At 44.8% G+C, this 27735-nt stretch overlaps 1 protein-coding gene across 1 annotated transcript in view; it reads right to left on the bottom strand.

The window, feature by feature from the left end:
• The window catches only part of LOC106744283 (alpha-mannosidase 2), a 145879-nt gene extending 120628 nt beyond the window's left edge, over window positions 1-25251 (bottom strand). The window contains exon 1 of the mRNA XM_014618924.1: window positions 25030-25251. The gene's annotated coding sequence lies outside the window, so the exon portion shown is untranslated. The remainder of the gene's footprint in view (window positions 1-25029) is intronic.
• Window positions 25252-27735: the final 2484 nt, after the last annotated feature.

Raw genomic sequence — 27735 nt, 5'->3', positions numbered from 1 at the left:
GACAACGTCTGTGCGTTCTACTCTACACTTTACCGGCAAGTTTAGTAGCACTCAAAATTATATGCAATTTAAATATATATTGTGTAAGAAAGTAAATATATTTATAAATTGGTATTTTTGTTAAAAATTCCAAATATATACACAAAGAGCTCGACAATTAACGATGCTAGGTTGTTGAAGATTAAAAATGCAAAAATAATATAAAGTTTTCAATTTATAAAAGCGATTTTTACCAAAGTTTTGTAGGAAAAAATAAATTTTTTTCATGAAAATTTCATACGCGTTCTCTTTGTGTAATCGTTACAAACAAATTTCCCTGAACGATTCTCTCACTCGTAAGCGAAAAACCGCAGATGTAAAATCACCCCGCACGATCGACATTGTGAAGCGCATAAATTAGAACTCGATGAACTGTTCATTGACAAGTTGGAAAGAGTAATCGAATCAAGCAAATCTATATCCAGGAAAAATGTTTCACCGGCAATATAAGAGAAGAGCCCCAGAAACGGGATCGCGTAAATTCCACGGAATGATACTTTCCGTGTCTGGAACTTTTTTATCGAGTTAAAACTTTAGAGCAGCATGAAGATCGGAGAGATTAAGGGCTCGCGAAGTCATTCCGGCCAATGAGTGCGTTTGCGGTTTGATTATTTACGGCAGTTCCGGGACGATGTCGAACGGATATCGAGTCCCATGACCGCAATATCTGGATTGAAATCGAATTAAGGATTTCGCGACAGAGAGAAAGAGAGAGGGGGAGAGAGTCAAAGATTCGTCGGCGAAGAACATCGTCGCGGAAAGCTCGGTCGCGTTAATTAGCGTAACCCATGCCTATCACACCCGAAATAATTGTCTTTTCGCGATGGCTTTTTCGCGGCCTTGCTCGATCCTGTAGAAGATCAGAGGATCGAATTTATCGTTGTACCGACATTTAATCGATAACTAATATTTCATCAAATACCGCGTGAAAGAAACATTTACACGGAACATTAGTCCTTCGATCGCGCACTTCTGCGGCAAAAGCCGCTCGCACTGCAAACAAGATCATGTTGACTCTGTGCGATTTTCTGGATTTCATATCTAAAAACGTGCGAAAAGGAAAGAGTTGATAAAAATCTATAATAAAGTGTAATTCTTCTACTTTAACATTTGATCATGTATTCGTAGAAAATCAAATTTTAAGTTGCAGAAAAGAAAAATTTGAATTTGGACAGTGAAAAGTCAAAGTGGTAACAAGTAATACAACGGCCATTTATTTAATTAGCGCACCATTAATAGTTCTACCATAACCATCCGCCGGACAAGAACGTCGGGAACTTATTAAAGCGTCGAGCGACGGGAGTGAGGGTGAAAAACGTAAAACGAAACGCGGGGAGGTGTGTAAGACACGCCGCGATGACGATAGCGGACGCTAAAAGCTTTTTAATTACCGAGTGTAAACCATCGAGGATGATTGCACGATCGACGTTTAAGAGCGTAGTCTCTGCGGCCGTTGACCCGTAAAATAGCGACAGCGAACGAACACGAAGGTTCGTAAATACAAGGAATGTTTACAAGAGATGTCCAACAACGTGAAATCCATTTCACATTTGTATCATAACGCTTCGCTCACGGCTGTTCCATTTCTCGATCCTCCCGCCCGATTAAGTCGATCGCGTAGTGAATATCCGTGTAGTACCAATTTTTCCCTCTTTTTCCTTTTTTTTTACCCGGCACATCTTATTCCACGCGAACAGTCGCGTTGCTTGCAGTCAAACCGAACTTCGTTCACGCGATCTGACGTTTTTCTCCCCCGGGAAGTAGAGGAGGAGGGAAAAAAAAACTCGCGATGGTGCGTCGTCGACAGCCCGTCAACGTGCGTACGCAGAAAAGTAATCAACGAGAATCCCCGAGACTCTTTAAATGCGGCTCCGCTCGGGGAAAATTATCGGTGGGCGAGGGAGATGGGGAGTGAGAAAAAATGAACGTGCCGCGACGCGCATCGCGCGGATTACGGATACGTTATTATTTCGTGCTGCCTGGCGCGGCGGTGCGCGCGCTAAGTCGGCAAAATCGAAAATCAATCCGTCCCCTCGGGGACGGGCCCGTGACGGGGGCGTCGAAGGGCTGGCGCGAGGTGAGGGTAGGAAGTACGGGGGGGAAAACTGCACGACACCGAAGGCGGAAAACAAACGGACATAACGACAGGACGATCCAATTATTGTGTATACACAACGGCTCGCCGATAATTTTCATTTATGCCAAGTGCCGCAACATTTTCACGCCCGTAACGCCACGGCAATCCGTTGAATTAACCGCAATTCTCGCGCGTCGGAGCCCCTCCGTCAACGTCCATCCCGGGCGCGTTTCATGACGGAAGAACCGCGGGTGAACGACGAAGATCGAGAGAGCGTTCGCGAAGAACGTCGCCGTTCGCTCGACCGGACGATTGATCAGCCGCTAACAGGATGCGTCTTGTCAGCAGCCGCTCGGCAATATCGGCACGCTCTCATCGATCCCTTCTCGCGAACGTCAACCGAAAAGAGCAGGAAAATTACAAATTTCGCGCTTCACGTTGGCGGATCTCGCAAATTACGGGCCCGATCTTCCACTACGCCTCGAGAATGCGAGCGCGGGAAGGAGCAAGTGCAACACCCTTCCTCCCGACGAATAATGAAAATACGGGTGACAATCGACGGGCCGACATGCGGTCGGAAACGAGCAATTGGTCACGGTCGTTAGTAAACCGTTAGTACGGTATGTCCACGACGATGCATCTGCCCCACCTCCGCTCCCTCTGCATCTATCTCTGTGGATGCTCTCGCCCACGCCACGTCCGGAAGCTTTCTCTCGTGCTCCTTCTGTCGCTGTAATTTGCGAATTAATTTCCCTGAACTCCTCTCATCAGACGAATTCTATAAGCGGCGAGCCGAGCGACGATCTAAGGCAGCAACGCGACCAAGGCGGCTGGTAAAATGCACCTTAATGACCCGCCCCGGCCATTTATTGTCTCGCTCAGCGGGGACACAAACGGCCACCGAGTATTTAGCCGCCCTCCTGGCCGAAGAGCTCGATGTTTCTTTCTCTCTCCGTCGCTATGACGCGCCCAAGTGGATTCGAGGAGAAATTATTTCGCGGCGACTGCCGCCGGGGTCATCGAAGTAGATAACTCGAGGTCGAGGATGGAGGAACCCGCGCAGGGGGCCCGCGGAGAGGATAACGCTTGTAAAAGGTGGGGAGGTGATTAACCTGTAGCGAGCTGGATAGAGAGTCCACTCGAGAAAATGATCGATGATCACTTTGCAATTTCGCACGACGAAGGGGAATGTGTACGAATCCAGACCTGCGTGTTGCGTTACAACGGACTTCCACTTTGCGCGCGCCGCGACGCGCGAAAAAAAGGTCGTCGCCTCGCGGAAAAATGCGAGCTACTTGGCGCATCGTTCGAGTAACGTTCCGGACTATCCTCGAGTACAGTTCTTTGTCCGTATAACGTGGAACAACGCGGTGGATGCATTATCTTCAACGACATGGTGCATCGGCCGACTGCGCTTTCAGGTCGACCGTTCGATGACGATCACCCTCAACGACTTCCAAGGTTCTAGCGAGCGACCAACGCGAAAAAGGGGCCAATAAAACCGACGACGCGAAATTGAGTTGCGAAAGTTGTGAAACGCTAATTGGAACGCGTCTCAAAAAGTATGGATATTACTCGAGTACTAAATATTCGAACTAATGAATTTATGTAGTAATCGTCAATTTTCCTTACCGATACGACGAAGCTAAGTTAAAAACTTTGTTAGGCGCATTAAAACTAGAAAATTTAATTTACCAGATACAATTTATTTAAATTAAAACATTACCTTCGCGTGGAATTTAATTAGCTTAATTTTGGGGTGTTTAGTAAATTAAAATTTATTGAATACGTGAGTAGCCTAGTGTTTCCCGCTGGCTCGAGGGTAACCGCACGCCCATAATTTCATCATAAATGGACAACCTTTAATTGCGGCGATGAAATTCCCGATATCGCTCGTCCGGATTATGATAGCGACGATGCCCGTAACGTCGAGAATGCTCAACAGCGTTAGCGAGATCTTAACCTAGTGCATAGTCGCGCAGTCTTACGATCTTCCAAGGATGTATGTATATGTATATACATGTATATGCAACCGGTAAATACAATTCTGGGCGTTTCCACCGCTTACTCGAGAGCGACTCGAGGCCGACACGACCGCAGGCCCTTTTCTCACGATCCTATCTCTCTCTCTCTCTCTCTCTCTGCTCGAGCCTTTGGCTGGAAACACGGTTGCGTAAGCGAGCGAGCGCACAAACGGCGAGACGCAAACGAACCGCCCCGCTAAAGTGCGATAGTTACGAAAGACATCGTAAACTACATTACATCCCCGGAGAGTATTCAATATGGTATTACAGAAATTACAGCTAAATTGCCTGATATTCGTTTTGGCGCACGGCCAAAGTTCGCCGCGTCGAAATGAAGTTGAAATACTAGTCAAACAATCGCTCCGAAGTACAAGTCACGAGAGATCCTGCGAACGCCCGAGTTACAGTTCTCGAGGATACTTCGAATTTCGCATCAGACGGATTAACATCGGTTTCGCCCTGCCATTTCCGACGAGATAAACAGCGAGATGTAATCGGAGATAACTGTCAATAATTCGTTATTTATCAGGCTCGATGCGAACCTCGCGATCATCTTTCTCTGCTGCAACTCTGAAAGTATCTGTGCGCTCGATAATTCTTCATACTTTTATTTACATAATGTATGAAGCCTATTACAAAAAACAGATGTGCAACGCTATTATTACTGCTTCCGTGAAGCTCGTTATATTTAATTAGTATCCAAAATATCTCGGGACAAATGAAACCATCACCCAAAAACAAGATCTCTGTGGAGACTCGCCAGACATGGTGAGATATGGATGACGTGGCAATTAAAGTGTTAATGACAATTGAAGAACTAGAGGTGAGTAAATTAAGCATTTGCGTGGTCGAATCGAATCTCTTTAATTCTAAATCGAATCGAATTCGAATCAGATTCTCCGGAATTTACATTATATGCTAGTCTGAATATGATAAAATATTTTCAATGATATTAAATATTTTTTTTAATGGGCAAAAGTATTAAATACTGCATAATTTTGCAGTACATTTCCCATCAACTATAAGGAAAATGATGCGCTGAGTGCTAGAGAATTTATAATGGATATCAGACAAGGAGTGTACAGAGCTTATAAGCTGATAGATATATACGTATAAATGTAATCATATTTTACAAGTTGGTAAATATGTACATGGTACATATGAGAAATTATGGAATTAATTTTTTTTTATTTTTGTCCATAAACCAAATATTTTTTAATAGCGTTTTCAAACTAGATTTTCAAACTAGATATCTATTTCTCTTACAAAATGTCTTTTAAGTATTTTATGGACAGAACTACGTCGTATTATTTAGCAAAAGAACACTCGAACACGCATAATTTTGTTAACAATAAAAAAATTACTTGAGGAACTAGATATAAATGAAGCAATCGAAAGACGCGATCGCATCGCCAATGATTCGAAACTATCGAACGAGCTACTCGTACCTTTTTGATACGAAACCAAACCGAATCAACAGTGATTCGATTTAAATTCGAACGATTATCTTTATAATCAACAGAGTGTCGAGCTGAAGGTCGTCTTAATTTTTCTCGAAAAATGTTCCTCATATCTTTCGCACATGCGTCTTGTGCTAAACTCAACATCAAAATGAAATAAATGAATAAAAAAATAAAACATCTAACGTATCAAATGTCGATATTCCCTACTCTTTCTGCCGTATCCTTCCGCTTCCTGTTATCGTGCGTTCGTCATTATCTTTCCCTGCACGACGCTTCCGATATTCCTTGGGGAATCTTTATTCCGGCAACAAACAGATTATACGTCCATTCCATTCTATTTCATCTTTTTTTCATCACCGGCGAGCGCGCATAAATTATATTAAGAGCGTCACGCCCTATCGCGACTACGTTCGCGGTCTGATTACGAAAGTTTTCAAGCAAATTAATCGTTCCGTCGCGTATATTCCGTTTCTACCTCCCCCTCTCGTGTCTCTGACCCCGTGTGTCCCTGTCGGAACATACGACACGACGGCGTTAACAGCGAGAGACGAAGCAGGTCACGAGACCGTGGAAATCGTAGGTTGGCTAAATCCAGACTGACGCGAGGCGAAATAGCCGGGCGGAGTGCGCGGCGCGGGTTATAAATAGAAGCATCGCGCGGATAATAATTCGCGCGATATTGCCGTAGATCGCGCGCTCTCTATCTCGAATTATTTCCGTAAAGTCCCGCCTTTAATGAAATACAGTGTCGGAACAATCGGGGGCTCCCGGCGAACGACGGTGCGCCGGCTGCGCATGTAACGGCTGATATCGCGCGGTGCTTGATTACACGCGCACGTATTTAGACGCGGCTTACCCGGAGAAAATCTCCTCCGATATTCTCGCGCGGGGAGGAGAGGAGGCAAAAGGAAAAGGAGGAAACAATCGTTTGTTGCACGTTCCACGGCTGGTGTGTACTCGGCGAAAGTAATTAAAAGTCCGGCATTTGTAAAAAAAGACACTTTCCGTCCGCCGTAAACATCAAAACAGGCGGAAACGAAGTAGCGAGAATACAATAACAGCTTTGTTCTCCTCCGCTTTGTTCCTTACTGCAATCACCGGTTTACACGACTACTCGTTCGCACTTCGCGACGCTACGAGACAGCGCACTTGCTTGAACGAACGGTATGGACAAAAGAAGTTGCTTTTTAATTAACGGCGGACAACAACTCGCCCGACTCGCGAAGATCGCGCTCAAAGGAAGACGCGGAATGCACCGGGAAAAGCGGGCGTAATTAGTGCGCTAATTAAAGACCGTGTCCGTCACCTCTCGATCGCAGCGTGAGTCGATTGAGCGCGAAGCTAAACCGACGCTCGATGTGGAGCGGTTGAATTCCGCAGCAATCGATGAGAGATCTCGCTTATACAAGATTCTATAAGCTTGCAGCTGCTTCCTTCTTTTCCTGAGTCTCTATCGAAAAGATCAGCAATAAGAAACATTATCGTATCGTATTGTCACGCGGAAGAAGGAAAGAGAAGAGGGAGACGGGGGAGTTAGAGAGAGAAACGGTAGGCACCGATTCGGTTGGAATATGAGTATGTATAAGGGAAACGTACAGGAGGAGAGATGTAAGAGACCTTCGCGACACAGATGCCCTGCGATTCGCGAAGCCCATTAGTCGCCCTGAGCGAGATGTTAATGCGTTTCTCGGGCGCGCGTTCCCCCTCGCCGTAGAGAAATCTCGTAAAATGCGCAGGCAAAAGAGGTGCGAGAGCGAGGAGGGAGGAGACGTAAATAGATACCGGTAGTTGGAAAAAAGGCGAGTGCCAAGAATAATAAAAGAAGGACTTAAGGAGCCGGGGAGAAAGCAGGAAGTCTCCGGATAGAGAGAGAGGAGAAGCACGACACACGAGCTGTAGTTAAGTTACTGCACCGGACGGCGATGTTAAAACTCCACGATGCGAAGGCACCATAAAACGACAGTATGTCTGAACCGAGGCACGCTTTATTTGATCATTATACTATCGCAAGTACTACGCGCGTAGTGCGCGTAAATTATATAAATTTTTTATTAGATATGTATGAGATATTTTACGATATAAACTTGTGTAAAGATTCAAAACTCGGTTGAGACGGCTCGGAGATCTAAATTCCACAATAACGATTCGTTACGACCCGTTATTATTAAACTGTTTGAGCACGAATTATTTAATATGAATTAGAGTTAAGCGGATAAGAAAACTGTTAGCACAAGGATAGCCAGGTCTCCGTGCGGTCGTGAGTTTTAATATAAATTTCGTAGATGAATTTCTCTTTCTCTCTCTCTCTCTCTCTCTCTCTCTCTCTCTCTCTCTGGCCGTAATTCTCCCATCGTAATTTTAAATGACCAAGAATAGCAGGGAAGAGTGACCCCAAACTCACAGAGGGTGTCACTCCTTGTTTTTCTCTTCCCTCAAAGTCCGAGTATCTCATTTCTTTCTGCCCAACCTAATTAACGAAAGCTGTTACTCAGTCTTTTTAAAGTTTCGACTATCCCGTTTGAAAGTCAGCACTCCGTAACACCCGGCTATTTTTTTCCTGCTGCACTATACCCTTTTTACGACGTATTTACTTCGAAAATAATGAGCGGGTTGTACCGAGCGTGTACAAGCACGTCGGAAGCCGGTGCTCGTTATTCTGTCGTTATTTCTTTCCGACGTTCCGTCCTCGCGCTGTTACCTTCCTTTCCATCCTTTTTACATCGATTTACGCGAAAACACGTACATCGCGTACACTTCGGCATAGAGAAACAATTACAAATGAACTCCACGCAGAACAAGGAAGTCGTACACGAAAACAAAAGGACATTCCTCTCGTTTATGCGTAGCTCTTTTCGTCTTTATAATTTACTCTTGTTCTCTGATTTAAGTCATTGGATAAAAACATCCTTCGCGAGTCTCCCTACACGATTTAAAGACTATATGTTACATCCGAGTTCCTTATGAAGGATAATCCAATTCTACTGTAACTGCATTCCTTGAATTTAATTCGCGCAGCAAATCAGGTTGGAGAAAATTTGAGTTTCAGTGAAGTTTACGGCGTTCATTATCACTCCTTATCGAGCCAATAATAGTAAAAGTATTAGATTCGCTGTCGGTCGTCGCGACGTTTAATCGGGAAGAAAATCCCACGGGAGAGGGATAAGAACTGCGATAATTAAATGCGCGGCTTCCGAATTGGCGAATGATCGAACGATGTCGATAACCGAAGGGGGAGCACAATGGCCGCGTTTCCGGTTCCGGAACACATTAAGCTTGTTATCGCGCTCAGCCAGCTCGATCCGCTTGAATCTATCCGTCATTGTGCATCGATGAGAAACTCACCACGCGTCGTTCACGAGGGTCGATGTCGATTATTTCCAGAAAATCTGCGAGAGGATTCCACCGACTGTTTCGACGTTGAATCGCAATCCACCGTCGAAATACGCGGCGGTACATTCGAATAGCACAAAAGCAAAGGTAAATATTGAAACAAAAAATGCTTTTAGGATTTTTGAAATATAAAGAGAAAAAACGATAAGAGACTTTCGCTATACGCGAGACTTAATGTCACCGAATGACAAAGTTAATATCCGCGTCACGAAAGGAAAAAACGCCTAATCCTCTCGTTTCGACCGTGCTTTCGACGGCCTCTTGCTCGCTCGCTCGCGACCTCAGCAACATCGCCGAGATAATCCAGAAGGATAGAGAAAACGTCGACTTTGTCATCCTCTTTGGAGTTGAGGCTGGTCTATAAGCGAGCGCGGCATCGCCCTCTTTGGGGATCGAAGGAGTCAACGAGAATGAAGATAACGAGAATCGAGGTTCCTTCGAGGGTGGAAGACGCCCGGCTCGCTTGACTCCTCCCGGAGGAATCCTTCCAGCAGGAACGATTATTCGCAGGACAAGTATAGGCACCAATCTGAGCGAGGAAATCTCCCTTGGCCGAAGAGCTCAACAGCGTACATTGATCACACTATTTTTGTTCCCGAAATACTCGGCCGCATTCAAAAAATAACCGCGAAAGGAATTACATTCTTCTGATCTTAAGCGGTCTGGGAAATCCATGGGGAAGGGCACGATATTATTACATGAAACGTTATTTTTACACGAAATGAAAAATCATTTTCATCTCGCGCAATGTTTGTACGACTTATTATTTTATCGCAAGTATCTTTTTCTATCTCTATTTCTAATCTACACCAATATATATGTAAACAGATATCCGAAAGTTTGCCTTCATAGATGTTGTTAATCGTTTTTAAGCGGATATAAAAGTTTTTATATTTACGCTTTATATTTTTGCTCGCGCGAAAAAATTTGCGTGATTTCGTTCGTAGATAAGAATTTCAGTGAGACTTCGCATCTAAAAATAATCTTACACGAGAAATTAATCGAGATGGACCCGAGGAGGACTTTTAGCGGAACAGCGTCTTTCGCTCTCCCACAGAGATCTCTTTCGGATTGCTGCCAAAGATGAGTCCTTTCTAGCGATAGCTACGACCATTGTGAAATCCAGCAATTGTTGCCAAGGTGGGTACATCGAAAAGGGCACGACGGTTTCGAGTGGCCGACGAGTGGGACGAAGGGAAAGAAAACGGGAGAAGGGCGAGACACGCCGGAAAGAGACGAAAGAGAAAAAGGAAAGAAGGAAGGGGGGAGGGGGAGAGAGGGATGAAGGAGAGAGAGAGAGAGAGAGAGAAAATTGAAGGGTGGGACGGGGAGACGACGACGGCGGCGGCGGGTGAGGCTCGCATTAAAATTCAAATATCACAGCCGGGGAAGAGCCCTCACTTTGAGGTCCGTAGAGCACAGTGGGCCAATATGAATACATTACAACGTGTTTGCATCCAGCCCCGGGCCGGTAATGCCTTCTATTAGAATCATGCCGCCGCATTTTAATACGACGGTGGAGGAAGCGGAGACGAGGAGGAGAGGTTGGAAGTGAGCAAGTTGTTCGGAAACGAAGATATCCGTGCAACCGGTAACTAATCGTACCCATCACGGATTCATCGAATGATCCATCATCAACGAGCGACGGCTGTGTCGTAACTTTTTCGTTACTATCGCATTATAAATAGCATTATAAATAGTACGTCACGAGCCGGTTCGACCGGCGTTTCTTGCAAAAGTGTGTTGCGGCTACGTCGATGCTGACGTCCCATCAAACGCGGATACCACGTGAATAATGCGAATGTGAAAATTTACGAAGTGCCCGTAATAGAGTGATGTATTGTAAAAAGAAATGGGGAATAAATATATCTCTGGACGATAAATAGACGTATTATACAACGAATGTTATGTATGATGCAATATACAATAATTACAAGGTAAACGTGTTATACAATACATACACGTATTATACGTTATATAATTTTACGTGTGTGTAGATGTACCGTTCAGGCTAATATTTCGTAATATAAATTGTCTTAAACCAACAAACGATAATAGTCGATATGTATGTTACACGCACGCTAGGTTTAGCACATTATAACGCGTTTATTATATGCAATATACAGTGACTATTGTGTTAGTCAGTTGAAAATGAAAATTACCATGAAAACTCGTAACTGCGGCGTTTACCGGGTTCGAAGGTACGGCGCGGCGAAAACTTTCGACATAACGTCGCGAGTAATGGCAAAATAGCCGAGCAAATATCCTTGAAAGAGTATGAGTATGTGCATTTTTACTTTGCTCTCTTCCCCTTCCTCCCTCCTCCTCGTTCTCACGTGCACAATACGAGCGAAATGCGCGTTGCGATTCTGCCCGCAATCTAAATTCGCGGTTATTATGTCGATTTCTAGCAAGTAATCAACGACATAACTTCCTCTGCAACTGCAATCAGCCGTCGCGGCACAAGGACAACGTTGTGTCTACGTTATCATTACATTGCGCGATTATACATTGTACATACGCACGCGCGTGCGGCTACACGTGACGATAATTCCTCGCGGATGAATAACGACGGGGGGGGGGGGGGGGGGGGGCAACTACGCCCCGAATTCATCTAGGCGGTTCTGTTTGCATTTTTAATCGATTCGTCGAGAATACAATGAGTCACGTTGCAACATGACCGAGCCGTATCGTGTATGCGCCGAAATGCAACTGACCGATACAGTAGAAACACGCTACACCGCGGTGTTTGTCGTTAGCAAGAAATATACGCTACTTCGAGACATGCTGTACGTTACGCACTTCCAATCTGACTTGTCGAAAGGCAAATTGATCGATTGCTGAGAATGCTCGCGGTACTTGTCGCACAACGATTTATCGTACAGAAAACGTAGAATATTTCGCGCAATTGAAGTAACCTACGAACAAGATGGTCGTAGCTAGTTAACGGAATAATCGTAACAACCATTTGACATGTTTGACTTTACTAAAAAGTCGATAACCTATCTTGTTTCTCCAACAAGCACGCCAAATTACGCCAAAGTACTCGTCCGTTTGTTTATTGATCGATACGCGCGATGGCGACATTTATAATTTACGAAGAACACAATACGGCCACCTCGCCGTAAATTAATAATCATTCCGAGTAGAACTTTGGCGATGTTCATCGGCGTTCGACTTCCGGCAAAGGAAATGCTTCGCTCCGGGGGCAGGAAACTTCAATATGGCTGAATCATTTATCGACATGCGCAAAACTGTATCTGCAACTTCCGCGTCTAATAAAATGTAAGATAATTTTACACTGGATTCAACAAAACTACTTTTACTCGGACACGAATGGTGACGACAATAAAGAAATTTTGCTTTAAGTAAAATAGAGCGACGATTAAGTACATCTATATGTCCTTCCAACCTTTAGATCTTCAAATATATATGTATGTAATCAAATAAAAAATAAAAACGTTATTATGTTACTCGTAATCTTTACGTTACTGCTAACACTTTAATTACACAAACGGGCGATATTTATATTACCATGCGTTCCACGTAACTTACATTATCATATTATAATTCAACAATAACATTTAATTTGTCAAGCACCTAGTGCCCCTTACTTCCTAGCCTCTGAAATTTCGGAAATGAAGGGGCGTGAAATAATTCGAGGACACAATAATTACTGTAATCGTTGCGCAAGAATAAAGTGATTTTCGCACTCGCAATTCAAACGGACAAAGGGATGTTTGCTAATGCACGCTAAAAGAAACAAACGCGTCTAGAAATTTCCATGGGACCATGAACGCTCCCATTCCCCCGCGTGGCCTACCCATTATTCTCCTACTGCGTTATTTTAACGGTAAAGTGAGCCGTTCGTCATATTAATTACACTCGAAATGTGCGCCAGCCGAGGTCACCTGTTAACCCTGCAGACTCATCTGATATGAAATCGCGACACCGGCCGTGGGAGAGCGTATGGAACGGATAGCGAGGATGGAGCGAGAGAACAGAAGCGAGGGGGGCTTATCTTCCCGGCACGTATGTCGTATTATTTTCGCAGGCCGCGCAAAATTAGAGGAAAAGTTAATTTCACCGTGGAACGGGGTCATGGAATTAAAAGGTCCACTTGGCCTACGGGTGATCCCGGCTACTATTACGGAGCAGGCTGAATCGGGGAGATCTTCACGCGTCGCTTGGCAGAAATTCCCGGATAATCTTCAACATTCGCGACGAAACCACGGAAAACTGCAGAAATAATCGCAAAACGTCCGTGGGCGATTCATATCCCGCCGCTTCCTCGCGAATCGCGCACGATATACTTCTCGGGATTCAATTAAGTTTTATATGATCGTTAAATATAATCTGTAGATTGTAAATAATAGATGATAAGAACTTTTATCGTAGATACATGATTAGCAAAAGGAACCAATGACGATCCGAGATCCGTGGATGTTCACCCAAATATTCCTTGACCATTTGATCGTTGAAGTTTGGAACACGCAATCCGTATATTATAAACTACAAATGTTAGTTACGATACTCGACCACCCCGGAATTGCGAGTGGCGAAATCTCAAGAGACCGTCGCCGAGATTCCTTATTCGTTTTTATTTTTCTCAATTTCGGAAACGGCATCCCTCGCGCGCAAGCCGTACGATAAATCAGAAACCACGAAACAAAAGTGCGAGCCAGCAGCCGGCACACGATTACCGCAAGCAAGGAGTCATTGCCACCGCCCGCCCATCGTGGTTCTTTCTTTCCCAGATTGCCGCCATTCGTCTAGCCTCCTAACAGAACTATAAATCCACGTAAATGGAGGGCTTCGATAGTACGTTCGAGAGTAAATAGATTCGTCGTGATGAAAATCCGCGCGACGCGAACTTCGCCCTATAAATGACTAGTCGAGGAAATAAAACGTGCAATTGAACCAGGACAAAGACGGTCAACGAAATAAAATATCTCTGCTTTAAGTTTTCTTTTCGCGTTTGGTAGTTTACCGTCTCGCCATGTCGCTAAATCCCCTGACTATAGAAACATCCTGACAACAAACGAAAGAGAGAGAGAGAGGAAGGGGGAGGCAGATGGGACGATATAGACATCGAGAACCACGTCGCGCTCATCAACTTGCCTCAAGAGGGAGAATCAAACGATAAGAGCTGGTAAAAGAATAACGAGAGTTTTCTTTGATAAACGATGCAAATCGACGCAGCGCACTCATAATAATACGAAACGCTACGTTCTCCGTTCGTAAAACCGAGCGAGATGCAAAATAGATGCGAGATAACATCGTATAAATTTCACGAATCCGTGCCAAACCATATTACCATTATTAAACATTATTTTTTAAAGAACATGGAATGTAAAAAACCCCTCTCTCTCTCTCTCTCTCTCTTTCTCTCTTTGTTCCGCTATCTACCTTGCAATGAGAGAATTGCATATTAAACGACCGACAGTAACGATACATCACCGGAAAATTCGTCCTGCTGTAAAGTATACAGGCTTTTCGCAGCGTTTTCCCGTATTTTTTGACAACCTCTTCTCCGGCCTCTATTTCGCTTTTTCATCGCCACTTCCTTCCACCATACACGTCCGCCGTAATTACGAGCAAACGCGGGAAAGATTGCACCATCATCGCGATTAAATCTCGCTTCTTTTACTGATTCTTTTCTCGTCATATACGTATATATACAGCGCGGTACACCACGCTACCAGTCCACAAAACGTAAAAATACCGGGGAGAGCGATGGCATTTTTGCAGAATTATTGCAGGATAAAATTGGACCGGTTTAATCCGTATTAGTTTGTCCCGTCGCTGTACCGGCATATTCTAAATTTAAATCCAAAATCTAAAAAAAGTCTTCCGTCAGTAGTACATTGAGAAGCACAATTTTTCCCGATATCGCGAGATATCGAACGCGATCGCGATAGCGACGGATGAAATTATTGTTGCTTTGTTTCTGCCGACGGCGGAATCTTTGCGCCATAGTGAAAGGAACTTCCGCAACGTGTCTGCGAAATGCGTAAAATTTAATCTCAACGATCGCGCGCGACCATACAATCGTCCTCCATTATTTTCTCAGATGCCGGAGAACGAATCCGAGAGCTTCGAAAGAGCATAAGGCGAGAACGAGCTTCGGCCAGAGAATACGTTCCCTCTTCGCCGCGATAATTAAGCATCATAAGACGACGTCGGACGTACCGCGGTATCGTCCGCGCTATCGAATTTCCACCCTGATGAAATAAGTCGTTACCGACGAGGCGCGGCCGGTAAACCGATTTTCTCGCCTTTTTCAACGGCGACGTATCGTGAGAAGTTTCCTTTCCCCGTGGAGCGAGATTTCTCGCTGAAAGTTCCGCGCGCGCGCGCGTACACGAGCGAACGTTTTCCCGTTCTCCTCTTTTTATCCCGCCGAGGAGGGATAGAGTGTGTTGTCCTAATAAGTCCGTACGCGACGGGGAAACTCGTATTGCGCTCAGCAACGAAGAGACGCGCCCGACCCGACGAGCACCACTGCCGAGGGAGACGACGCGCGGTCGGATCCATAAACGGTATCTAAGACCCGGGTCGTCGTCTCCATCAAACCATCTTGAGCGGAGGTGTTACGCACCGCAACGCGCGCAAACGCACCGTGTACCCTGCACCACTGCGGCGCGGTGCGTCACGGGGAATCATTAATGCATATTCGGTGAGTTGTGCACGTATGATATAGAGGTATTAAAACTTGTGTATTAGTTATGTAATATGCAAATTTCGAATTCCCCTCTTCTCCCTTTTTCCTTCAGAAATTAAAGTATCAAACTTGTTGAACAAAGACTACTTGATTCTACTTGATACTACTCAGATAAAGATTAGTAGATTAAGGGATGGCGCTCTATTATTTAAAAAAAAAAAAACAATAAGTGAACCTTGTTATTTATATATATATATTGCATTATACCCTTATAATCGGCACAATTTCTCAGATGATGAGATAAAAAAATAAAAAGGTACATCCCTTCGTTGACGAGAAGAAATAGGTACTCGTGACGGCTATGTTTTCGGCAGTCCCTCGCGATTTACGATATCACTATCCGAACAACATGCACGACGTGAATCGGTAAGTCCTCGGCACGAGCAAGTTTTGCTTTATACAACTTAGCACACCCGTCACTACGACGGCTAAACAGCAGCATCGTTGCAGCACGCCATGGACCGTCATAGTCATGCATAAAATCATGGGATAGGCGAACGTGACGTAGAATAAATCCACGGAGTTATATTACGCCTCGTACTTCGGCGTGTTGCGCGTAAATCGCGCGGAACATCCCGAGGACGAAATCAAACAACGTCCAAGTGGCGGATCGCGCTTCGGATCACACGGATCGAGCGTTAACGGCACGATTCGTTCGACGGGTTTGTTATTATCACGTAATTCTGAATCAACTCTGCCTTAGCGAAAACACCCAGTAATGTTGGATTCATTGTACGAAAGTAATATAATAATTACAAGAGCTCGTATATCGTGCGCGCGTAAACCGACACCCGTTCGTTCCTTTTTAATGAAATTTCTTCAGCGAATGACGAATATTCAACGGTGTGAGAAAATACCAACCATTCCTGAGTACTATCAAGATGCCTGAGGAAACGGCGCGATAAAAAGCGTAATTTCCCAGGCGAACACGGAAACATGCATCGTTATACGTTGCATCGGCCAATTCGGGCGACGGAAAAATCGATCAACGCTTTTTTTTTACTAAAATAAACGTACGCCCGAGCACATGCACGTATTCGCATAGTCGTGTTGGTGCGATACTGATTTTACGCCCCGAAGGCGTCGTGCGTTACACAAAAGTCTCCTTCGCGAGAAGATTCGCCACACCGAGCTCCAATGCAAATTACAATATAACAAGCTAAAATTTCAATTGATTAATCAATATAATAATAATAGAATGAAATGTCGAGCTTTGTTTGTTTCATTCTGATACGTATAACGTATCATATACAGCATATGGATATCCAAATACAGCATGTACAAGTAACATTCACGACCACACGTATAGTTTCCATATTTAAACATATAGGATGCTTCAGGCTAATAGGGACAAACTTCGTGAGGGTGTAGAACGGATTGAGATGAGCAAAGAAGTTCTGTACCATTTTGCGTGGTTGTTCGCAAAATTGTAGATTTTGTTGTTCTCTCAATCTGCCCTCACAAAGTTTGTCTCTATTGATTTGGAATATCCTATGTGCTTATTAAAACGAATATTAAAAAAAAAATCGAACCTTGCAGGGTCGATTGGAGCTGCGGTCGAAATTGGACGTCACGTTCAATACAGAATATTTCCATCACACGAAGATTTCAAATATAGACCAAACGTCACGCCAACCATGACTCTCGAATAAATGACATTTTTTTCGCGCATAAATTTTTCCCCCCATTAACTCCGCTTTTTCCACTTTTTCCGCCATTCGGCGACGTGCTCGTTCAGAAAGTCTTCGTATATTAATTGCGCGCTCGCGCGCAGCCGTTGTAAACTTATCTCCATTCGAAATGAGTAGCGAGTCAATTCGAGACGAAAAATTCGCCGTAGCCGTGGTCAAAGCGGAGCTCGCTGTAGCCTGCAATGGTTGACTTCCTGCGTTCGATTCACGCCTCACGGGCAAACGCATGTCGCGTACGAATTTGCATGCGTACACACACGTACGCGAGTACGGCGCGCCGGTGTGAGAGGGGAATAAATGTATTTACTCAAGGGCAGGGGTACATGGACTCTCGAGTACATAGAGCGGCGCGATAGAGGGAACGAGACGGCGCGGGAGGGCGAGGGAAAGCGAGAGACGCAGAGACAGGGCGAACGAGCATAGGCCGAAGGCCGAGGAGTGCCATCCGATATATTGCATTACAGGGCGTCTATCGATTCACTGGAAGCTATCAGCTTTCGTTGCTAGGCGATATCTCGATGATATCTGCGCGAGAGCGGCAGAGAGAGAGAGAGAAAGACAATCTTTCTGCTGTCTATAGTATGCCTTTCTCTTCGGCTTTCAAAGGCGCCGAACTACGGCATTGTACATAATCTAAAGATCTCAAACGAATTTTTATCGCGAATCGGCTAACCCATCGAGCGGAACAGGTAGTTTTAACGATAGATAATTAATACTGGCTTTCAAGCGATGATAACAACGTGATGAAAGATAAGAAGAATCCGTTTTAAAAAACGGATTTATTTACGTCACATGCGGAAGGATTTAAACAAAATAATTCCGCTATAACATTATTATTTGTGATGTGTGCACAATAATTCGGTTCTGATAATGTTAAAAGCTCGCAACAGTTAGTCGACAGATTATTTAGGAAACATTTATAATTATTGGCACACATACTTTTAAAACTTAATATATTCTACTTGTTCCTATAATAATCTGGAATTGAGTCAACAAGTTTTACTTCTATCTATCAAAACGCTAAAATAGTGTGTGTGTGTATGTGTGACCAAATAGGATTGTTCTTAAAAAAAAAAAAAGACCCAATGGAATTCGGAAACCTGCATGCATGCATTTTAATCACCCCCAATTCATTCCTGTCTGCCTTCGATGCGACAAAACTACATACATAGTTTCGGTTTCGGTGTCACGATAGGATCGTAAGTCGTTTTAATACCATGTCTAACGTATGCCATAAATCATACACAAAGGTATAAACGTTTGCTGTAACGAGCGCAGAAACATTAATCTGCCAAGTTCATGATGATATACGTTAGCCAGGTATTTTCGAATAAAATCGATGGCTACAACGCGATTCGCGTCGCGCTACGAAAACAAGAAAGCTGGATATTTGATTAGGAGGCTTGTTATGAACATTACGGGTGTACGATCCACATCTATATGGATGTAACGGAATCTCATTAAATATATGATAATTCACCTGCGGAGAGATGCATAACTTATTCGTCGTTTTACATGATGAAGCTTATGCATGAATGTACTTTACAATGACAAATAAATCAACGAATCCATTAATACATAAAATTCTTAACGAAACAAGATTCCTCAATATAATCCCAAAATGGCGGAAAAATGGTATATACGAAGCGTGCTATTCGAACCTACAGTGTGAATCGCGTAGTCAAAACACTCGTTATAGCAAACTGTTTCGGCGAGCGTTATTTCGACACGTGATATACGCAGAAAGGATCATAACATTTTAACGATCAGATTTAGATCACGAAGTAGATTATCATATCCTGTAAAAAGAATGGCGCTGACCATTTCCACGGCAACGGGATACCGGAATATTTGTATGTGTAACGCGCGTTATCGCACGTAAAAACTTCGATAAACACTCGCAAAACGCTCGATCCTGTATGCGCCGCGCTATACCATTCGCAAATAAACCAACGCGAACACTATCGAACGCGGCGCACGTAAATACGCGTAATCGTCGATTCGAATTCCTTTTATCCACCTACGTCATCGCGCATCGCTAATGCACCGTACTACAAATGGAAAATATAAACACATAAGTTGCCAATTACGAAAAAGATCTCGCCGTGCAGAGACACGAGCGCGATTCGATGGAAGACAGAAAAACAACTTGACCGCACAGAGATCTTATTCCGGGAGAAGTACTCTGGAGTGTACGTAACGAACAGTTTTCTTTCAATTTCAGGGACCATTGTCTCTCGCAGTATTCGGTATTTTGTCTAAATCTTTAATTAAAATTCGAGAATAAAGTCCACACTCAAAGTCGAATGAAGAACAAGATATTGTCAACTATTACACTTTCGAGATCTCCCCAAGTTCTTTGATATTCCACGATATTAATGCATCAACGTTGAAATAATCACTGTTACTCTTAGTTAAGCTCCTAAGATACATTCGGAAAAAGTACATCACTTCTGAGACTCCGCGTGTAAAGCCGGTCACGACATGTGACTTGGCAACTACGAACGCGACCTGTTCGTTAAATGCACTCTTGTTCGTACCTCCCTCGCTCTCTTTTACTCGAGTAAAGGAAAAAAAAGAAAGAGGGGAAAAGAGAAGAAGAGAGGAAATAAAGTGAATTAATGCTAGGCAGTACGTGGTCACGTGAAAGTCGAGGCCGCGTATGAGTCTAATTTGATGCACGACAGCGGAGTATGTAATTATCTATTCGTGTATCCGATTAAGTCGCGCTGACATATGTTCTCAGGAGAATTGGAGGAAAAGAGATTCCATCCGAAGGAAAGAATTTTACGTAACGCTCGTTACGACCAATCACAGAGAACAATTCTAGTTTCCTTCAGTAGCAATACGCTTCATAATAGCGCAGCGGCGAACGTTAACGTCGCGTCAAGGATAAATGATAATGTGACATTCGGCCAGGTGAAAATCGCGGCGACAGGTCTTATTTCAGCAACGGAATACGCGCAACCCGCCGCTATCTTCGAAGCGCGATGTTACGAAAGAACCTAGCTGACGTCATGGAATATTCCACGTATGTAAAAAAAGCCGCGAAACGGATTTTCGAGCGAAGGAACGGGATCGTAGAGACGGGCGGGGCCGGCGCGCGATCATAAAATTGTCAATTCGCCTCGTCACTCTCGCCCGGGAGAGTCTCGAGACTCGGCTTCAAGCTCGCGTGTAATTCAGCGACGAAACGGAAGCTTCTCCTTCCTCTTTCTCTCGCAATTTCTCATCCCGTCTCCCGTCCTACACGTGTCACGCCAGTTTCAGTTTCCATCGGCGCATAACCGCGTGTGATCCCCGCTAATTGGATGAATGGTTAATATACCGTTAACTTTTGCCACGCTTCGTTCCCTCTCCGTCGCCCGGTGTGTCGTGTTAGCGAGTATTCTCTAGCTTTCCCTTCTTGTTCGCACGGTGCTTCTTTCCACAAATTCCCTCGTCAATGACTCGCTCTTATCAGCCTCTTCTCTTTTCCGCTTTCCGCCCACTGAGCGACGGAACGAACGCGTTCCACACGCCGGAACCCACGTGCACGGATTCAAAACAAACGCAGCGAGAGAACGTCCGAGTTGGAGGAGAGTTGGAATGTTCTGCCGCCCGTTCTCTTTTTGGTAAGCGAAAGGTAGGCGTTGGTTGAATCGGTCATTTCGAAACGGTAACATGCGCTCGAAACCTAATTTCACGGCGATGGGAAGATTTTTGTTTACTTAAAGCAACAGGACAATTTAGCGCGTGCGTGAATTTAATATTTCACGTTTGTAATTTTCATTTAATTTGCGCGTTACGCTGATTTAATTAACATCGCTCTGTCCTCATGAATATAATAATTAAAAATTATTATTCATAGGGAAAACATTTTCCAATAATTAATAGATAATCACGAAGGAACAAACGCTAAATAAATTGACTGCGATATAATAAATTAACAATATTTATCGTTATTAGGTCGTTGCGTTTTCGAGATAATTGAATTGTATTACGTGATGGTATTATCTTCCTTGATAACTGGTCGCGGTTACTCTCTCTCTCTCTCTCTCTCTCCCTCTCGGATACGTGATATCATCGAGAAATTGATAAAAACCGGCTATTTTACGGGTTCGTGATGCAAGCACTTTCAAAGAATCCCACCTGTCGAGGAGAGATATCCGAGCTGTTGCGAAAGAAACGGGTAGACGAGTATTCGAATGTCACGCTGGATCCCGACACGTCTGCGTAAGCGCGCGCGAAGATGCACTGAAACAGGTATCGACAGAAGTGCATCTTCCAAATATGCGGCAGAAAATACGCGACAGCGTAAAACTTTCATAAGGAGAATGGAGAGACTTTCGAGAAATTCATCGAATATGGAGGAAACATCGGAAGTTGCGCATTTCCTTCCGTTGAATTTGAATTGAAACTCACCGTAAGTTCCATCGCGACTCTCTTTCGTAAATAAACACATTTGCGTAATTGAATCATGCAATGCATAAAATTCGATCCGGTTCAAATTTAGTCAAGATTAAATTTAAAAAATCACTTGTACGTGCACTCTGGCGTATAATTAATCATATTCCTTCGATTCTCGATGGCGCGCTTATAGCGCAGCATTGATTGGTCGAAATAACCGCAGTATATACGGTTCTCAATATCCACTTCGGAGAAAACACGTCACTTCTAAGAGACCTTGCGCAAGATTACAACGCGAGACGCGACCACTTCCTATTTCACGGCGACGTCCACGGCGACGTCGTCGCGAGTGGAATTCTTCGCGCTTCCAATAAAACAGAGGTATTTTACGGCGAGGCATCTTACTGTGCGCGCGAAAAGATCGGGGTACGCGGGTTAAACTACGAGTGAGCCGAACGCCGCGTCGGTAGCTGCTGCATGAAGGGACAAGAAGCGTCCTTGGTATTTTACTGGTCGGACGAGTAAAATTCCACAGGCTGCTAATCCTCGGGAATACCGAAACGGGGTATAGACTTTGTGCAAGAAGCTTCTACTTCGTTTGCTGCAAACGGACACGCGACGCCGGCGCGACAGCCGGAAGGCTTTCAATTACGATTAGACGAAATATCAACGAAACAAGCTGCATATCTCGAGATCATACATCATAAAAGTACCGAGAAAACACTTCACTCACTCGAGTGCGACACTGTCGCGCAAGCATCTCGAGTTCATTCATCGATTTGTATCCTTGGAGGAAGCACGAAACGGCGACGTTAATTTTGGAAGGAAATAAGGTTCTAGAATTTGTTTAAGCCTCACGGCTCAACGAGTGGTATTTCATTTTAGAGCCTCGCGATATGAATATTTATTCATTGAAACAAAAACTCGTTGGAAGTTTATTTTCATAGAGAGTCTCGTAGAGTAGACAACGGTTAACACAACGCTTGGATCGGCGAACTTTCCGAGTTCCTCTCGCGTTTAGCATCGTGGTATTTTTTTAGCGAGATACTCGACATCTTATGTCCACGAACGAGACCAGGGAAGAAACGTTTACGACCTTGAAACAGGACGGGTGATAAAACGCTAGTTCGCTCCACTTTTCGTCGAAGACACGCGACCATTAACTGAAACGAAAGGTTCGGCCTACGCCGGCAGAACTTTCTAGTTGCAGCATGCGAATAAAACGGTAAAAAGAATCCGCCGACCGCGAATAAATCGAAGTCTCGTAACGTAACTTTTCGTGTAAACATTAAGCGATAGCGAGTGAGAAAGTTGGGAGATCTTGGCGCCGTGAGATCGGGATATTATTTCGATTCGTCGAGTATCGTGAAAACTTTCAAGTCTTTCAATTAAAGCTAGATTTTCAAATCTTGCGATTCTTTATGAAAAAATGCTATTTATAAATTGTGTCCTATAACTTTGCGATCTATATCACATGTTAATTTTAACTTACTTTTTTTCGCTCAATTTCATATTGAATCCGAAAATCATAGTCAAGATAGTCTTAATATCCGGGTATATGACCTTGTACATTATTTGCCGAAAATGCCGTTTCGTGTTGAACATCGCGGAATTAGCATATCGATTTTTAATCAACAATTTATTCCTCAACGAGTATCGACTATTCCTATGACATTTCGTTCGCTCGTAAAGATGGCGATTGTTTGCGATCGTGCTTAACGAGTTTGCTGATGCAGTTTATACATTTTAGATGAGGCGGCGAAGACGACGTGAAGTTCGCTGGCGCAATCAGCGAACTTCGGCGACCGGGATACGCCGCCGTGAAGAGAGCAGGATGAACTTCTTGCCGTCATTGATTCAAGACAAACCGGCGATTCATGCATAAATCATATATCCGTGATGTGCGTTTTCTTTGCTGTTACGCGATACTCGTTCCGCAACAGCAGTGTTGTACGATTTTTTGCCGTCGCGAATTAAACGTATTGAGAAATATGACACCGTCGCATCTGACTAGTGAAAAGCGACAAGAAGTTCAAAACGAAGAAGCATATAGCAACATTGTTTTCCTTTCGTCTCGCGGAACAATAGCAGACGATTCAGATCCGAGCGTCTGCGAGAAGCACCTTCGATTCATTGTTGAAGGTTAAAGCGAATCTGATATACGGACGACGTCACAGATAAACATGACATTTAAAATTCAATAATGTTATACGCGATATTAAATCAAGCAATGAAAACATGATTTTTGATATTTATTGAACGAGATCGCGATGCATAAATATTTAGAGACGAGCGAAATTGCAAGATAGTATCGCCATTGTAGATAGACGTACCGAATGACTATCGTATAATTATGCAAACACTTGTTAAGTTATTAGGATTGAAGACTTACTTGACATTAAAAAGACGGTAATTCCCATATTCTGGCAAATTATCTTCACCTTGAGAAAGACTCAATATTCGCCAAGGTCGAAAAAATTTCCGTGTAAGATAAACGCGGATTAAATGGAGTTATTTGTGATGTAAGAAGTGAACGGAAAGAATATTTGTCTGTTTCTTTCTTTTTATCGAAATAAATATCACTTATGATATCATTAATAAAGCAAGATAGATAAATTACGTTAACTCTAACTCTAGGGATTAGCCCTCTAAGAGCATATAAGCGGAAATATATACAAGTGTAAGTGCAAAAGTGAGAGAGAGTATAGATATTTCAGGTATTATTTAATTAGCACATAACCACCGATCCGCGATTGTACATTTTTAGCAAGTTACGTATATATAGAAAATATTTAATACGTTGTCCAAAATCTATACTTTTAAAGTTAATTCATTCGAGCATAAATATTCATATTCATACACGTAATATGTAAATAATTTAAAATTACCATGATTATTATTATTACTACGATATTTAACGTGCCAATTAACGGCGTATTATTAGTAGAAACGATGATCTAACAGCCAGATACAGTTACGAAATTAATAATGCGGTTGAATTCAATCGATGCACATTAACGCGCAACGGCTTAATTTCGCGTTTGTAATCTCGATCTCAAACCGCGCCGCCATGATGATTATCTCCTCCCGTGCCACGAAATTATCATGGTATTCGTAACGCTTGCGAGTATCACCGATATCACGAATATTGGATTCCCCTACGTTTCTCGCACGTACGGCTCTTTTTACGCACAAACAAGCCTCGTTCGGAAGTCTTTTTCATTGTGCTCACCCACAGTCATCACAGCTCCGCAAGTGGCCGCGCGCGACGAACACCTTGGAGGATCGCAGGATTCCCGGCAGAGATCCAGTCACATCCTTCCCGAGCAGTCACACGGAATCGAATCAACGCGACACTCCGCGCGACGTGACACTTGCTCGTAGACGAGAGATGATTCACTCCGGTCTGCACGCTACGAAACGCGCCTTTTGATTAACCTCTCCGCGCACTCGGCTCGACTGACTCTCGCGGAATGGCGGGTCGTTCAAAGTCAAGGGAACGGTCGAATTTGAGCGCGTCACGTGACTCGCGCCACTACGCGGTGATTCGTCGAGCCGCTTCCCCCTCGCGCGCGCTGCTCGCTCCACACTTCGCGCCGTGATAAATCGAAGCCGTTGGAGGATCCCACGTATTAAGGAATCTCACGGATTCGTCCCCTCGCGCCGGCTCGCGCACGTAAACTCCGCGTCGGGATCGCGACAAAGGTAAGCGAGTGTCATTCGACGGGGTCGCGATAAGAGCCGAGAACGGCGCGTGAACGTTCGTACGAAGCTCCTCGCGCGCGGAACATCGGTCGCTGATTGAGATACCGTCGATTGAGGTACCGTCGATTGAGATACCGTCTCGTGCACGTCTTGTCCGAAAGGTCCATCGGGATTCTGAACACCTTCGGTCGTTAATCGAGACGTCGGCCGAACCACTCACGGAATACGCGCTGAGATCCAACGAGGTTATGGGACCGCTCGGCCGTTGTAGTTGCACGAAGTGTACCCTGAAATTCGAGGGTGTCACGTGACGTCATTTCGACTAATCGCATCGATCAGTCGCAGCGCACTTGAACGTGTCTTAACATGATTCCAGGATACGTTAGTCGATCGTCGTGCTTCGAACATCGATCGCACTCGTCGTGGATTACGCGGGGTTGTTGCACCACACTGACAAAAGGAATCGCGCGCTCTTTACGTGCTCGTACACGCGGCTCGCGCTCTCCCTCTGTCTCTCAACGCGAGCACCGGACGAGAGAGAAAAAGAGAGGGAAGGAGCGACGTGACAGTCGCGTCCGATAACCTCGCGCGAGAAACGGTAAATTAGGTGTCAGTGTCGCGACGAGCACCCACGCTGCGAGAGAGTCGAGACAAGGGTTCGTCGTGGTGCAACACGACAGTGGCGTTCGTCGAAGGACGGGAAGCAGCGAGCGGCGGCGACGACGACGACGACGATTTCCTGCGCTGCCCCCTCTCTCTCTCTCTCTCACTCTCTTGATCTCTGTTTCTGTCTCTATCTCTTTTCCCCCCACTCTTCCTCTCTCTCACTCTCTCTCTCTTTCGGTATTCCTTCGTGCGTACACTCTACGGCCGCGCCACGCGGGGGTTCACGTCGACCGCGTCTCGCGAGAACTGTACGCCGAGCTGGCGTCGAGAGGATAACGAGACAGGCATCGAGAGCACGAGACTTGGACGACACGACCTCCGCAATCCGCGGAAGGACTGTCGTCCGACCCGCGTTCACCCGCGCCCCACCATTCGACGCGTCGCGAAAAGCGAGAGCGAGAGAGAGGGAGAGGAAGTGAAAGAGAGCACACGAGAAGGTGAGCGAGGAGGACGGAAGAGCTGTGGGTGAGAGCGAGAGAGAAAGAGGCTGGACGACCTTCCGACGGTGGTACTCGACCTGCGCAAGCGGGAAGAACAGAGACGCCGAAACGCCGCTACGGCCTGGAAGAGGGTGGGCAAGAGCGAGAAGGATACTCCGCAGGACCGTAAGCAGCCGCCACCGACGCCCCGACTACGTCGCCGCTTCGTCGGTAAGTACGTTTCTCTCTTGTTGGTTGGCTCGCGTGCCGAGAACGCTTCCTACCCCTGGCGGGCATCGATCCGCTCGCCGAGATGTTCGAACGAAACGCCGATGCACCACGATATGTGTTTGCTTACGATGACACGCATATCTGCATAATGATACTGACTCATTTCATCCATAAATAATTGTGGGAGACACGTGATTCCCTCTGAGAAATATTTAGGAAGACCAAGGATCGTCGAGTATCTCGCGAACTTAGTTATTCGAAAAATACGGAGATACCAAATCTAGGTCACCTTGTATGCGATATATTTACTTTATCAATTTTGCAACATGCAGAGATGCTCTCGCTGTAAATTATTTCTTCAATCATCGGTCGATTTGACTTGATATTTATACATTTTCGTAACATCCGACAAAATTGTGCGAACGTCTTTCTCGAGAGCGCCCGCGATTATGTCGGGCCTGTTCTCAGTTAGGTTAGTCAGTAATGGTGGGGTTGGGTGTGAGGAGCGAAGGGGGAGGACCGACCACCGAGTCGAACGACCGGTCGAGTTTGCGCACTGGACAAAGTATAACCGGAGTGCAAACTTTTTCCGTGTACCTCGGACCAACTTATGTATCGCGGCTGCGGTAGGTCGGCCTTTAAAACCGCTGCAATTTGTCCTTGAGACGAAAGCCAAATCGGCACCGCATCGGCGAAAACGACGTCCTTCCGCTCCGCACGCGAACGTTTTTCTTTGTCCGTTGTATTGATCCTTTTCAATGCTGGATTTCACTTTCGATAACGCGATTTCCAAGAAACGAAATCGCATAATGAATTTTTTCCCGAAAGTGCTGTAATTTGGCTGATTAATCGTTGATTAATCTCCGTAGAGCCTGGGAGGGAAAGGTCCTTGAATTTTGCTCGAAGTGGAAGTTTCC

The sequence above is a fragment of the Dinoponera quadriceps genome, unplaced genomic scaffold (genome assembly GCF_001313825.1).
Source record: "Dinoponera quadriceps isolate SergipeBrazil2010 unplaced genomic scaffold, ASM131382v1 scaffold707, whole genome shotgun sequence".
NCBI lineage: Eukaryota > Metazoa > Arthropoda > Insecta > Hymenoptera > Formicidae > Dinoponera > Dinoponera quadriceps.
This window is presented reverse-complemented; position numbering and strand designations above follow the sequence as displayed.